The following is a 14745-nucleotide window of genomic DNA, read 5'->3' as shown; positions in this document are numbered from 1 at the left end:
TGTGGCGCCCCTGACCTGGTCAGGCACCACTGAGTACTGCACCCATGCTGGGGACAGTACAATACAGGTAATCCAGAAGGCTGACCGAGGTGTGACTACACAGGCGCATAGTGATCAGGTCTCACACATGTACCTTTGGGAGGACCCCTGGGGATCCCAGGAGGGGGAAAAGCCTTCACCTCCACTGGAATAGTGGAGGGGGCCAAAAGCCTCCATCTCCACTCAAGGGGTGTGGTAAGAGAGCCTGGTTGCTAGGTGGCGTAGGCAAGAACAGGAGAGGAGGAGCAGTGAGCCGGTTTTAGGGCAGAAGTCCAGGGAGCTCAGAGAGGAGCAGACCCCTGGGGCTGTTGTCGTCTAACAGCGCCCGCGCAGTGGCTACCGACGGGGGAGAACGGTCACCTAGGAGTGCTACCCGAAATCCATCTCCAGCTAAAGAGAGAGCACGGAATGGGAAGTAAGGAGACTGCTAGGGAGTACCAGGCCCAAACGGGCGGCAGATCCCGGAGCGGGGATAGATCCACCTTTCCTTGCTAAACCTGCCGGTGTGGGGCCCTCAAAGCCCACACCACAACACCCAAAAGCCGCAGCCACGTAGCCACAGTTAGGGCCCATAGTTCACAGGAGGCAAGCAGCTGGAGTGATCTGGTCCAGGCGACAAGCAAACGGCAACCAAACGAGGGGAGCAGTTACTTCCCTGGGTGACCCCCATAGGGACTAAAAGTCGGGGTTACCCCAAACCACTAAGGGCTAAGGAAGGCGAGTCGGTAGTCACCATCAGAAGTCAGCCTGAAGGATACCTGGTTCCCGCCTGGTTCATCCCAGCTACGCCCGGGTTACTCACCCTGCCATCAACTGTGAGTAAAACCCCTGAAAGACATCCTGCTTGTGTGGAGTTATTCTGCGCCTTGTGGTTCTACACACCTACACAGGGCCCTGGGGCTTGCCTCACTCTCAGGAGGCTATTACAACTAACTGCACCCACCATCAGCCCCAGGCATCCCTTAACCTGCAGTGGCGGTCCCCACTGACCGCAATTCTGAGAGTGGCGTCACGACAATCAAAACAGAAGATTTTCCTACCAGTGACAAGATCCAGCCGAGTGGAGTCCCTGAAGGTAATGCACCGACACTGCACTTGTGGGGCTTCACACTGTCCAGGGGAAGGGGTGTGTAAGGTGTAATGTCTGTGACTACCTGGCTAGTCCAGGGCGTCAAAGATGCTTGCTGGTCTCTGGTAATAAAGTGAGCAAACTAAACTGACAACTCTTAACACAAAGTTTTCCAAAATGCAATAAGTCGCATTCATCGAGATGCATACGAATAGCTCCATATCATATATTAAACTACAGCTGATAAAACATGCTTTACTATGTATTTCCTTAACTACAGGCTGTGGTGTAATGAGAGTTCGATGGGCCCCGCTGCAAAATTTGGATGTATGTACAGTATACATTTAGCATTCTAAATCCTATAAAGACATACGTGTTGCTTTGGCTTACACAGTGTACACAGAAAGTTACCATTCTTCGGTGTGGTTTATACAGAGGTCAGAATTCAGATAAAAACAGTGCAAAAAAACAGTGCCTTATCTCAAAACCGGAGCAAAATCTGTGTCTGGATGTGAAATGATTGCAGCTTATAGAAAGCATTGCATTTACCTAACTGCAAATCCTGGATGCTTTGTAGGGTATTTTACACTCATCACCTCGCGTGGCGTATCACTCTTCCCTGTCCTGTTCTAGGGACAAGCAAGGGCAAACACTAGCCCCGGATGACATGGCTCCTGTCCTCTGCCAGGAATCCTGCTGACACCTTGCCCTTCTGATTCTATTCTTGACAGTAACAGCTTCGTAGCCCCCTAGTGGCCACTTTCAGCCTGGTTTTTCCTACTGTATCACTCAGCTGCCTATGGTCTTGCTTCAGTTGTGCTCCAGCTTCTGTGCACTGAACCCTGCGCTGCTGCTGTCACATTTACCATTATCATCTGCTTTATGGATGGAAAACATATCAAGTCTTAATACCTTTCTCTTATGGATTACTGGTAAGAAGATGGATATATTAGCTTAATAATTGTCAGCAAATAATCAAGCGGTGGCAGATCATTTTATTCTAGCCTTCCAAGATGTAAAGATTTCACCCTGTGAATCACCCAGCAGGGACCACTAGTGACCAGCAGGAGGGCGCTGTCTGCAGGTAACAGTCTATGCATGTGTGTGGCCGAAAGTCCCAATAATGACAGCCCGGACCATTATGTATCCTGGACATTTCATTCATGTTGCTTAATCTTTAGTTTCATTCATTCAGTTTTCATTCTCAGTAGCTTTATTTAGTTATTTCTCTTCTGCGTTCCACAAATGATTTATTTTTTCTGAATAGCACATTGTCTGACAGTAGCAGTGCTGAAGGTTTTAGTAATGCTTATCCCAATGTGTTATATATGTGTTCTTCTGTAGGATCACAGCTAAACCTTAAAAGTTAAAGGATCACTAATTTTACCACTGTGCCATAAACATGGAAAGATGTAGGGCTTAACCGGACAACTTAGCTCCGCAGTCTTCATCAGATGCTCTCGTAATCCATTTTTTTCAGGACCTGACATTGTAAAGTGATGAAATCTGCTGTCAGTTTAGTGATTGGATCTGTTTCGGAGTGAAAACCCCCAGCTGTAATTCTACACACAGAACTGCCATGCTTAGAAATGACTTCAAAGGCTATAACACTGTACAACTTGTAGTCAACTTTTGTAAACTAAAGATTTAGTAATAATATTCATCAATATCCAATAACATGGTTAGAATTATATAAATTTTATATATATATGTATATATATATATATATATATTTTTTTTTTTTTATTTTTTTTTTAAATATAGGTTGTAGACCAGCTTACCTGTCTGAGCTCAAGCCCCGGTGTCCTTGTTCTCTTTATTGCACATACCCGAAGTGTGAGACTTCCAAGATATGTAGAACAAGGTGAAGAAAGATCCAGCAAGGCAGAATGACTCCAAAGGGCAAGAAAATGTTTTTCTTTCCGACTTTATTATCCAAGAATAAAAAACAGGGTTTTGGCTTAGGACCGTGAAGAAGGCGGTTGTGTCCGCCGAAACACGTAGTCCATACTACATATACCTTGCCCATAATTATCTGTCAAGAGCTCTGGAATTTTTTATTCTTGGGTAATAAAGTCGGAAAGAAAAAAATTTTGTTGCCCTTTGGAGTCGTTCTGCCTTGCTGGATCTTTCTCGTCACCTTGTTCTACACATATATATATATATATATATATATATATATATATCATAGAAATTTACCCTTAAAGAGGTATTCTTGTCCTAATTATTTATGGTACATTATCTGGATATGCTACAAACACCTAATGGGCGATTGTCCCATCTACCGGAAAAGATCCCATTCAACAACTATCCAATACCGTCCAATGGATGGAGGGGATTGGGCGATTGCACACAGCCCTTTCTATTGAAGTCTATGATAGGGAGGTTTCTATGCATGTCATAATCATTGTAGATAAAAAAAAAAAACATTAATGAGGTGGTTTACATCATCTGTTATTATACTTTAATGTCCTGTCAAATAAGGCACAAAAGTAACCTTTCATCTTCCCCCTCATTACAGAGAACAAAGGGGGGGAAGTCAACAATCCCAACCCGAGACCTCATTCTTTTGTACTTATAGTGAAAATGTGTGGCTTATTTTCTGGCCAGGAATGGGACTTGGGATCCCTTTTGATTAGTATTGGTGAGCAGCCAGAGTTTGAGGCTATGAGCATATCTATTGTGCTTGAAAATTTAAAAAGGGTCAAAATGTTTAACTCCTTAACAGCCTGCCATACATTTTCATCACAGCTTACATGCAGAGTCTATAGTGGAGGTTCAGGACCTGAACATGCTCCATCCTGGGTAAGCGCCACCTGTGTTACATAGCCAACAGCTGCCTCTAACAGTAGTGACAAGAGCAAGATCAAATTGCTACTGTGTTAACCATTTAAATGCTGCTGTCAATTACCAGCTTCCATGGCCTCCCACAAGCCCTGCCTAATGCTACTTAGAGTAAGAAGACTGCCATCATAGGTGAAGTTCACATATCCAGTAATCATCCATTTGAAATGAATCCAGTAGCAATCAGTTTTCCAAAAGGTTGCGTAGAAACAACTTTTTTGTCCACCTAAAAAACTGATTGCAACTAGATCCATTTTTTTAACATTGAAGTCTATGGAAAATGGATCCATTAGTTAGCCATCCATTTTTCTTCCATTTGAAATGGAGGAATTTTTATATTACTGGACCAGTTTCAAATGGATGATGACTTCACAGTACACATGTCCAGTAGACATCTGTTTGACACTGATCCAGTGAGCAAAAAACTGATCCAAATAAAATGAAAGGAAAACGGATGGCAATTTAACAGAACTTCAATGTTAAAAACACAGATCCAGCTGAAATCAGTTTTTTTTTATTTGGATCTGATTATTGGATTGCACTCGTCAATGGGTCAATAACACACTTCAGACGGCACTCTGATGACTCAAAAGAAAAGATGGAGATAGTTTTTTGCTCCATCTTCTTCTCAACCAAGAGAACTACATGTACTCTGCCCACATTGTGATAAAACTCTGCTCACACTCTGATCAAGCTCTGCTCACGCTCTGATCAAACTCTGCTCACACTCTGATCAAGCTCTGCTCAAACTCTGATAAAACTCTGCTCACGCTCTGATCAAACTCTGCTCAAACTCTGCTCACGCTCTGATCAAACTCTGCTCAAACTCTGCTCACGCTCTGATCAAGCTCTGCTCACACTCTGATAAAACTCTGCTCGCGCTCTGATCAAACTCTGCTCACACTCTGATCAAGCTCTGCTCACGCTCTGATCAAACTCTGCTCACGCTCTGATCAAACTCTGCTCACGCTCTGATCAAACTCTGCTCACACGCTGATCAAGCTCTGGTCATACTCTGTTCAGAGTCTGATCAGAGTGTGATTTGCATAGTAGACTTTATTCTCTCAGATGAGAGAATACGGAGTTGTCTGACCAGACATAGGACTTGGGATCCCATTTGATAGTATTCGTGGGCAGCCACAGTTTTATGCTATGAATATATATATTGTGCTTGAAAAATGAAAAAGGGTCAACCTGTTTAACCCCTTAACAACTTTTGACATAGATTTTGCATGCACAGGTTGCATGCAGAGTCTATAAAGCAGGTTCAGGAAGCTGCCACTAAAGCCTGCTTTACACGTTGCAATTTCGCATACGATATCGTATGCGATTTGCAACGCCCCCATCGTATGTGTGGCACGTTCAATTTGTTGAACGTGCCACACAAACGATTAACCCCCGTCACACGTACTTACCCCTCCATATGACCTCGCTGTGGGCGGCGAACGTCCTCTTCCTGGAGTGGGAGGGACGTTTGGCGTCACATCGACGTCACGCGGCAGCCGGCCAATAGAAGTGGAGGGGCGGAGCTGAGCGGGATGTAAACATCCCGCCCACCTCCTTCCTTCCGCATTGTGGGTCGGGAGCCGCAGGTCGTAGGTAAGATCTGTTCATTGTCCCGGAGTGTCACACACTACGATGTGTGCTACCCCGGGTACGATGAACAATCTGACGTGCAATTCTAGAGAAAGGTATGATGTGTATGCAATGAAAGTTATAACGTTCAATCGCAATCGCATGTACCTGTCACACACTGCAATGTAATTTATAATGCCGGATGTGGGTCACTTACGACGTGACCCCGCCGACACATTGTAAGATATATTGCAGCGTATAAAGCAGGCTTAAGGCTCATTAAAGGGTCGATATTGACTTTTAGGATTTCTACTTCCAATAGGTGGCACTACAGTTCAAGTCCTCTTCCTCCCTGAAGAGGAAATTTACATATTTGATTTCTCAGTGGAGCATGCAAGGCATTTACGTCTCCTCATATTGGCATGCCAGACCTGGCACGTCACTCTCCACAAGGAGAAAACTTACCCCCTAGATACCAGTCTAAGGCTGGAAACACACTTATGCGTGTAAAATCGGTCCTAGTTGCATGATAAAAAGTCAGACGATTTCAGTTCACTTTATTATCAGTGTGCAATGCAACTGCAATGCGATCCTGGGATTTTTCTCATGATTGCAGTGCATGTGCAATGCGTGTTTGATGCGTATGGGATCTGTTTTTACTATGTCATCTGCCATTCAGCTCTGCTACATGGCCGCTGACAGCAGACACAGACAGAGCAATGTAGCAGAGCTGAATGGCCGCTGACAGCAGACACAGACAGAGCCGCACGATCAGAATGAAGTCGGATGAACTTCACCCGACTTCATTGTCATCCTGCGGCTCTGTCTATGTTGCATGGCCCCTGATTTTTGGTCACCAGTGAAGGTCAAATGTCCTGAGTGACCGCAGTGAGCCGCGCTATCAGCAGTGCCGTCACTGAGGTTACCCGCGGCCACAGCAGAAGTCCTCCCGCTGAGATCTGTGGCCGCGGGTAACCTGAGTGACGTCATTGCTGACAGCGTGACTCACTTCACTCGCTGCGGGGAGCTCACAGAGAGTGGTCATGGTCTGTGACTGCTCTCTGTCAGCTTCCGATGTAGCAGAGCTGACAGCGTCGAGGGACCTCCGTGGATTACATCGGACATTGAAGGGTATTTGGGGACTTGAATAAAGTGGTGAAAGAGGGTTGTTTTTTTTTGTTTTTTATTTCAAATACAGGATTTTTTGGTGTATGTCTTCATTTTCTTAAACTTACAGATTAATCATGGAAGGTATCTCGGGGAGACGCCTGCCATGATTAATCTAGGACTTAGTGGCAGCTAGGGGCTGCTGCCATTAACTCCTTATTACCTCGATTGCCACCACACCAGGGCAATTTAGGATGGCCGGGTACAGTCCCGGGACTGTCGCATCTAATGGATGCGGCTTTACCGGGCGGCTGCTGGCTGATATTGTTAGGGTGGTTGGCTCCTCATAACGTGGGGCTCCCCATCCTGAGAATACCAGCCTTCAGCCGTGTGGATTTACCCTGGCTGGTATTAAAATTGGGGGGAACCGCACGCCGTGTTTTTTTAATTATTTATTTACTTATTTTACTGCATGATATAGACCCGCCCACTGGCAGCTGTGATTGGTGGCAGTGAGACAGCTGTCACTCATCGTGGGGGCATCTGACTGCAACCAATCATAGGCGCCAGTGGGCGCGTAAAGCAGGGAATACGAGATTGAATAATGAGCGTCCAGCTTTTTCAAAAGAGGAGAAGCCGCCGGAGCAGTGTGAACGCCGTGCAGCGCCGCGCTGGTGATTGGGGATCGGTGAGTATGAGAGAGGGGGGGGGGTGAGGAATAGACCGACATGGACAGAGAGAGAGAGAGACCGACAGAGAGAGAGACCGACCGACAGACCAACCGACAGAGAGAGAATAGAGACCAAGAGGTAGAGACCGACTGACAGAGATAGAGATTGACTGACATTGTGAGACCTCACTCATTTCCAGTGTTTTGTGAAACATGCAATAAATGTATTTAGAAAAACGAATGTCACTAGGATGGTGCGAGTGCCGGTCCGTGTGACATCCGTTTATTTACCCGCTCCCATAGAGTTGCATTGGAGAGACTCACGCGAGAAACTCTCCAAAACGCAGCATGCTGCGATTTTTTTTCTCAGTCCGATTTGGACTGAGAAAAAAATAGCAGATGGGAGCTGCCTCATTGATTAACATGTGTCCGAGTGCAATGCGAGTATTTCTTGCATTGCACTACTGTGAGAAAATCGCAAGTGAGAAGCTGGCCTTAGGCCCTCACCTAGACAACTCAAATCTCATACTTTGAACTCGAGGGGCAATACTCCAAAATGGTGTCTAAAATTTGAGATTATATTTGGCTTATATCCTAAGTCATATGGCAAGGCTTGGTAAAGGGTCGATATTGACTTTTAAGATTTTTACTTATAATAGGTAGCACTAGAGTTCAAGTCCTCTTTCTCTCTGAAGAGGCAATTTGCATATTTATTTTCCAGAGGAGCATGCAAGGTGTTTGAATCTCCTCATACTGGCATATTGAACACACATAATGAAAATGATTTTAAATTTAGTACATAATCCTTTGTGGGTGATGACAGCTTTAAGATGCCTTCTGTATGGAGAAACTAGTCGCATGCAATGCTCATGTGTGATTTTGTCCTATTCTTCCACACAAACACTCTACAAATCCTGAAGGTTCTGTGGGCTTCTTTTATGAACTCTGAGCTTTAGTTCCTTCTAAAATTGTCTACTGGATTTAGGTCAGATGATTGGTGGGGCCGTTCTTGCAACTTAACTTTTTTCTCTGAAACCAATTGAGAGTTTCCTTGGCTGTGTGTTTGGGATCATTGTTTTGCTGAAATGTGTACCCTCATGTTATCTTCATCATCCTGATAGATGGCAGAAGATTTAGATTTTTAGCAGGAATGTATTGGTACATTTGTCCATTGATCATTCATTCAATTTTACAAAGTTTGACAGTGCCATATCCTGAAAAACAGCCCCAAACCATATTATTCCTACCTCCAAACTTCATTGTTGGTATGATGTTTGTGGGTGATATTCAGTGCCTTTTGGCCTCCAAACATGGTGTGTATTATGGCATCCAGAGTTCAATTTTGGTCTCATCTGACCAAACTATATTCTTCCAGTATTTCACATGCTTGTCTAAATGTGATTGAGCAAATTTTAAAGCAGCTTGAACATGCTTTTTACTCCACAATGGAGTCTTGCGTGGTGAGCGTGCATACATGCCAGGGAGGTTGAGTGCATTACTGTATATATCATTTTCTTTGAAACAATTATACCTGCTGGTTTCAGGTGTTTCTGTAGCTCTCCTCAGGTGGTCCTTGGCTCTTGCACAATTCTCCTGATAATTCTTTTCACTCTTCTATCTGAAATCTTGCAGGGAGCACCTAGTCTTCACCAGTTTATGGTGAAAGGATGTTCTTTCCGGATCATGGCCCCAACAGTGTACAATAGAGCCTTCAGTAGTTTAGAAATCCTTCTGTAACCAATGCCATCATTAATGTTTGCAAAAATATAGTTGCAAAGATCTTCAGACAGCTTACCTGTTTTACAGATCATGAGATGTTTCTTGTGTGGCTCCATGGTAATGAGACACCTTTTTATTGGCCATAAGATGAACCAACTGACATTATTTTACACTGATTGCTTTCCAATTACTTATAGATTTCAGCTGGTGTTATGACTTTCCATGGCTTTTTGCACCTCTCTTTCTTCATGTGTTCATTACTTTTTCCCTATGTCATTATAACACATAACTTATTGTATTCACATCTATGGTTTGATTTCTTTGCTTGTGTGGATTTGATCAGTTATTACCAAGATGTGGTGAGAATTTCATGTCAACAGCACCTTTAGAGATATATTTACATTGACAAGCAGTTTAAAATTCTTCCAATTGTCATGGCACTCACATAATGCAGTTTCTCAATTTTCTTGGCCAAGAGACCGGTAGAGATGACCTGGATGATGCTTTTTCTCTTTTCTTAGGAAATCTTCTTCATGACTGCTCCTTGATTCGAAGCAGTGGCCTTTTGCTTGGTAATCAACCTAATAGCACACTGAGCTGTTAGGGAATGTGAGAACAGGTTGTAAGTTGTAGTATACAGGAAGAAAAAGAATTTTCCACCACCAGGAGCAAAACAGTAACAATGGAGTGACATGACATGAATCTGCATAACTAATCATATGCTAAATATTTGCAAGTCAAATTTATGTATGAGATAGCAATGATAATTGTCTATAAAAGGAAGGTAGTGTAAAGCTCGAAGCTGCAGTGGATGGTGAGATATGGACCCTTTTGCTTGTCAGTGTACTTAGAAAACTGTTGACATGTTCAATACATGTAATATATGCACACTGAAGTTAATGAATAGATGAATTCCACTATTGCTATAGATATTTCTGTCATAAGTGGTGGTGGAAAAATACTGCAATGTTCCATATATTGTCCTGTAATTTTTGAAAGCTTCAACAGAGTTTCTTGCATCCAACTCCCAAGGAACTGTGATGTGTCTTACAGATCTGGTATAAAGGAAACACCCCTGGCAATAACTGATGTAGTAGCACTAATTAAATCACATATGCCATATTAAGCAAGTCCTCAAATGATGAACTCTTGGGTATACTTGAGGACGGGAATCGACCAAAACCTGCCATAGATGAATACATACGAACAATACCCTGATCCGTTAATTACATGCTAATGAATTCTATTATAGTCCAGCAATACGGGAGGAAAAAGTCTGCCATCACGTTGGGAAGTAATCATCAAAACCACAGACTGTTTCCTTCCATGTGCTAAAACAGCAATAAGACTGGTGTCAAAATATTGATTTACAGAATAATAGATTTCATCCTTATTACATATTTATGAGGTAAACACTAATTCTAGGATATTTTTTTACAACTAATATGATCAATATAGTAATAATTTCCATGTAGACAGATCTAGAAGCTTTGAGGGGCTCATAGTTTTTTAGTGTATAAAGAATGTAAGAACCTCTCATATAATCTGGCTCCATCTATACTTAGGATAACCATGGACCAGGTTTTCTGGAGTCATCTGTTGCTGTAACTTATTCAGATTGACCAGTATGCTAACATGCAGATAAGTCATAGGAGAAACCAAGATAAAGAAAACTTTTTTTATTTTTTCAAAATAATGAGGGATATATTAAAAAAATAGTGCAAGTACCAACATTAGTGGTGTCCATGGCAACAAATCAGATTATAGGTTGTAAAATGTAAGAAGAACATGTTTGGTTGCCATGGGAACACCAAGTTCTTCCAAGTTTCCCAAAATACTATTTAATAAATACAATTGGAGGGTAAAAAGAGGCTGTTTTCGATGTATACATATATATGTATATATATATATATATATATATAAAGAATTAGCTTGAGTAGCATATTGATTCTAGTTATACATACACTTCGGGTACATTCACATATGGCAGATTTGTTGTAGAGATTTCCAAGTGTTCCATTCATCTGAATAGGGCTTATCCAAATCTGTGCATACATTCAGATGAAATACGTGTATTTTAATGATTATGTGAAGAGTTCGGACAGCACATATCTATGTGAGTGATCTGGGGGTACAGTCTAGGAATGTGCTGAACAGTCCCCCTCCAAATACATACAACAATGGGCCAGCGCACCAAAGGAAAGGATGCTTTAAAGGAAATCTGTCACCCACTTTGGCCGTATAAGCTATTGCTATGAGGGTATACAGGGTATACAGGTAATAGGATGTTGAAAGTAGTCTTACCTGTATGCATTTTTGCACAAATATTACTTTAGATCGCTATATGCAAATTAGCCTACCAGGCTAGTAGGCCTTGTGGTTTGGCTACTGGGAGTTTGCTTTCCTGTAAGAAATCCCCGCCTCACTGCTTCATTATCTTTTTTGTCATCTCCTCTCAGCGTCACATTCACAGCATCACAGCTGGCAAATCCTGCAGTGCGCAGTAGAGTGTTCTTCAGCCTGCGTTCATTCACACCCCATTGAATCTACTGCGCATGCACTGGTGTGTCAGCTCTACTTTCATTATCAGTGCATTGTTCTAAGTTGTCCCCCCAACTTCCTGCCTGCTGGCGGGCAGGTAAACAGACATACACACATACACACACACACACACACACACACATACCTGGGTGATTTTGCAGGCTGGAAGTCGTAAATCTTGCACATGCCAGTTGGTTTGATTACTCACATTGACCCTCTTCTGAAGCTGGGTGAATGCATCCTGGGTTCAGCGAGACACAGTGCGTTAGATTGGAAGCGCAGAAGCCGTTCTTCCAATGTTGCGCACTGCGCCTCCCTGAAGCCGGGACTCATACACCCAGCTTCAGAAGAGGGTCAATGTGAGTGAACAAAGATATGCAAATGCGCACGATTTCAAGGCACTGATGGTGACGATGGCTCATGGATATCATGTTATCACACCCACTGGGGCGTGAAAACATGGATAGAGGGCCAAATAGTTAGAGGAACTAACTCCCCATTGACTAATCAATGTCCTAATTAGCATAGGCACAGCGAGGTTTATAATAACATTTTTTAAAACATCCAAATAACATCATACAGGGCTGGTTAGGAGGGACTTTAGTCATACAGACATGACTGATGCTGCGTTGGAGGGCATAGGTGAAATGACAGGTCCCCTCTAAAATAAAACTTTTATTATTAATTATAAAACTATGAGCATCCCAAAAACAAACCAAAACATGTGCACCTATAAAGAAACGCAATATACGGTAGTGTGTGGTTTTCACTATCAAAATTTCCTCATATAAATGTACTTAATATACCAGTATAATTGTCAGGACCGGTTTGAGAAATCGGACCCGGCAGACTAGACTTCATTGCCTACTTGCATCGATGAGTCTTGGGTACCCATTCCCTCTGGCTTAAACTCTTGCTGTCCTTCACTAAACCACATTTGCTAAGTAAAATTGCTGCATACTGGATCACTCCGCCTTGTGAAATTTATTTAGCACTGTGTAGGATGGTGAGCACAAGATACGGATAAAGAAATAGCCATGCACTAATTAAATGGGAGTATTTTATCTTGATGTGTTTTATCTCAGTTTTATCTCGATGCGCTCTGTACCAATGTCCTTGTATGTTCCAAATAATGATGCCCTTTGTTAAAATCAATTTGTCTTGGAATTAAAGTAATATTGATGAAGAATTAGAGGGCTCCCCTTCTTCCTTTCATGCAGTCATAGAATTAATTCATTTATGTGTACCAGTGGGCAAAAGAAATGAAAATAAGCACATGTAGTGCAAAATATTTCTAATCTATATACTTTGGGTCTTTTTTCTGTAATGCAAAAACTATTTCTAACCTGTATACTTTGGGTCTTTTTCTTGATATCTTAAATGTGTTACTTTTCCTTGCATGAACTATGAGTGAGTTGGGATTTTACTGCTGGATATTTAGCATTACTTTATTGTAGTTTTATGCTGCTCACATATCTCATAGTACGAACGTCTTCATCCTAGAACATAACCTTTCTTTCCCAATTCTCCCTATGGGCAGTTTTTTTTTTTTAAAGTTATCTTCTCGTTTTGTACCATTTCTGATAATAATCACCTTAATTTAGAGGGCCCTACTTAGACAATGGTGATCACTTGATTAAACCTTGTGTAGCGATAGTTGATCACTAACTCTTAGGGGTACTTTACAAGTTGCAACATCGCTACCGATATATCGTCAGGGTCATGTCGTTAGTGACGCACATCCGGCGCCGGTAGCGACATCGCAGCGTGTGACACTGTGGCGCCCCTGACCTGATCAGGCACCACTCAGTACTGCACCCATGCTGGGTCAGTACAACACAGGTAATCCCAGAGGTTGACTAGGGCATGAACACACAGACACGAAGTAACCAGGAACACACACAGCTTAGAGAGGACCCCTGGGCGGACCCAGGGAGCGGGCGTGGCCCTAGTATCCCAGCTAGTGGTGGGTGTGGGACTGGAGACAGGGAGTTGTTAAGAGGCAGCAGAAAGAGAAGGAGTGGAGGAGCCGCGTCTGGAGGGCAGAGCAGAGGAGCAGGGCCCTCTCAGACACTGCACCAGTCAGTGGCTGCTGGCGGGCGAGAGCGGCTACCATGTAGTGCTGCCTGAAATCCACCTGGTGCAGAGGTGGCTGACTAAGGGGACTGCCAGTAGACCCAGCCCGCACGGGGAAACAGGTGCCCAGAGCAGGGGCCCATTCAGTTGGCCTGCCAAACCTGCTGGTGAGGGCCCTTTATGCGCCTCACCAACCTACACAGAGTCCGCAGCTACAGCAGCAACGAGGGGTCCATAAGTGACAGAAGGCAAGCAGCCAGAATTACTTGGTCCATGCTACCAGCAAACGGGCCAGAAAGGGGAGAACGGCATATGCGACTAGCCTGGGTGATCCCAGCAAGACTTCAAGTTGGGGTCACCTCAAAACAAGAAGGCCTAGGAAATCGAGTCAGCAGTCACCAGTACACCAGCCAAAGGGATACCTGGTTCCACCTGGTTCACCATAGCATCGCCTGGGTTGACTCACAGCTACCATCTGAAAGTGAGTAAAGGCCACTTTACACGCAGAGATAAATCTTTGGCAGATCTGTGGTTGTAGTGAAATCATGGACATATTGTTCCATTTTTACACAGCCACAAACCTGGCACTGATTGTCCACAATTTCACTGCAACCACAGATCTGCCGCAGATTTATCTCTGTGTGTGACAGCGCCTTAAAAACCCTGATAGACATTGCTGTCTGTGTGTGAGTTCTTCTGTGACCTGTGGTACTACACACTTACACTGGGCCCTGAGGCCAGCCTCACTCTCGGAAGGCTACAACATCTGACTGCATCTAACATCAGCCCCAGGCGTCCCCTAAACTGCAGTGTAGGTCACCCCCTGACTGCAATTACCGAGAGTGGCGTCACGAATCCCATAGAAGTTATCCTGACCTACCCGTGGCCAGAAGATTCCCTGCACTGTGGCATCCCCGAACAGAACCAGTGCTCCTGGGGCGGCACAACACCAATGAGCGATGATCAATGATCGCAAAATAGTTCCAAAACGGTGATCGTTGACAAGTCGTTCATTTCCTTAATATCGCTGCTGCCACTGGTACGATGTTGTTCGTCATTCCTGCGGCATCACACATCGCTATGTGTGACACCACGGGAGCGACGA

The 14745-nt window shown here is 43.7% G+C and overlaps 1 protein-coding gene across 1 annotated transcript in view; it reads left to right on the top strand.

Moving 5' to 3' along the window:
- Positions 1-1968: 1968 nt before the first annotated feature.
- Positions 1969-14745, top strand: part of HTR1E (5-hydroxytryptamine receptor 1E) — a 353866-nt gene continuing 341089 nt past the window's right edge. The window contains exon 1 of the mRNA XM_075340155.1: positions 1969-2040. The gene's annotated coding sequence lies outside the window, so the exon portion shown is untranslated. The remainder of the gene's footprint in view (positions 2041-14745) is intronic.

This window comes from Anomaloglossus baeobatrachus, chromosome 3, assembly GCF_048569485.1.
Source record: "Anomaloglossus baeobatrachus isolate aAnoBae1 chromosome 3, aAnoBae1.hap1, whole genome shotgun sequence".
In the NCBI taxonomy this organism is placed as follows: Eukaryota; Metazoa; Chordata; class Amphibia; order Anura; family Aromobatidae; genus Anomaloglossus; species Anomaloglossus baeobatrachus.
Note: the sequence above shows the minus strand (reverse complement) of the source record. Positions and strands in the feature narration are given on the sequence as shown.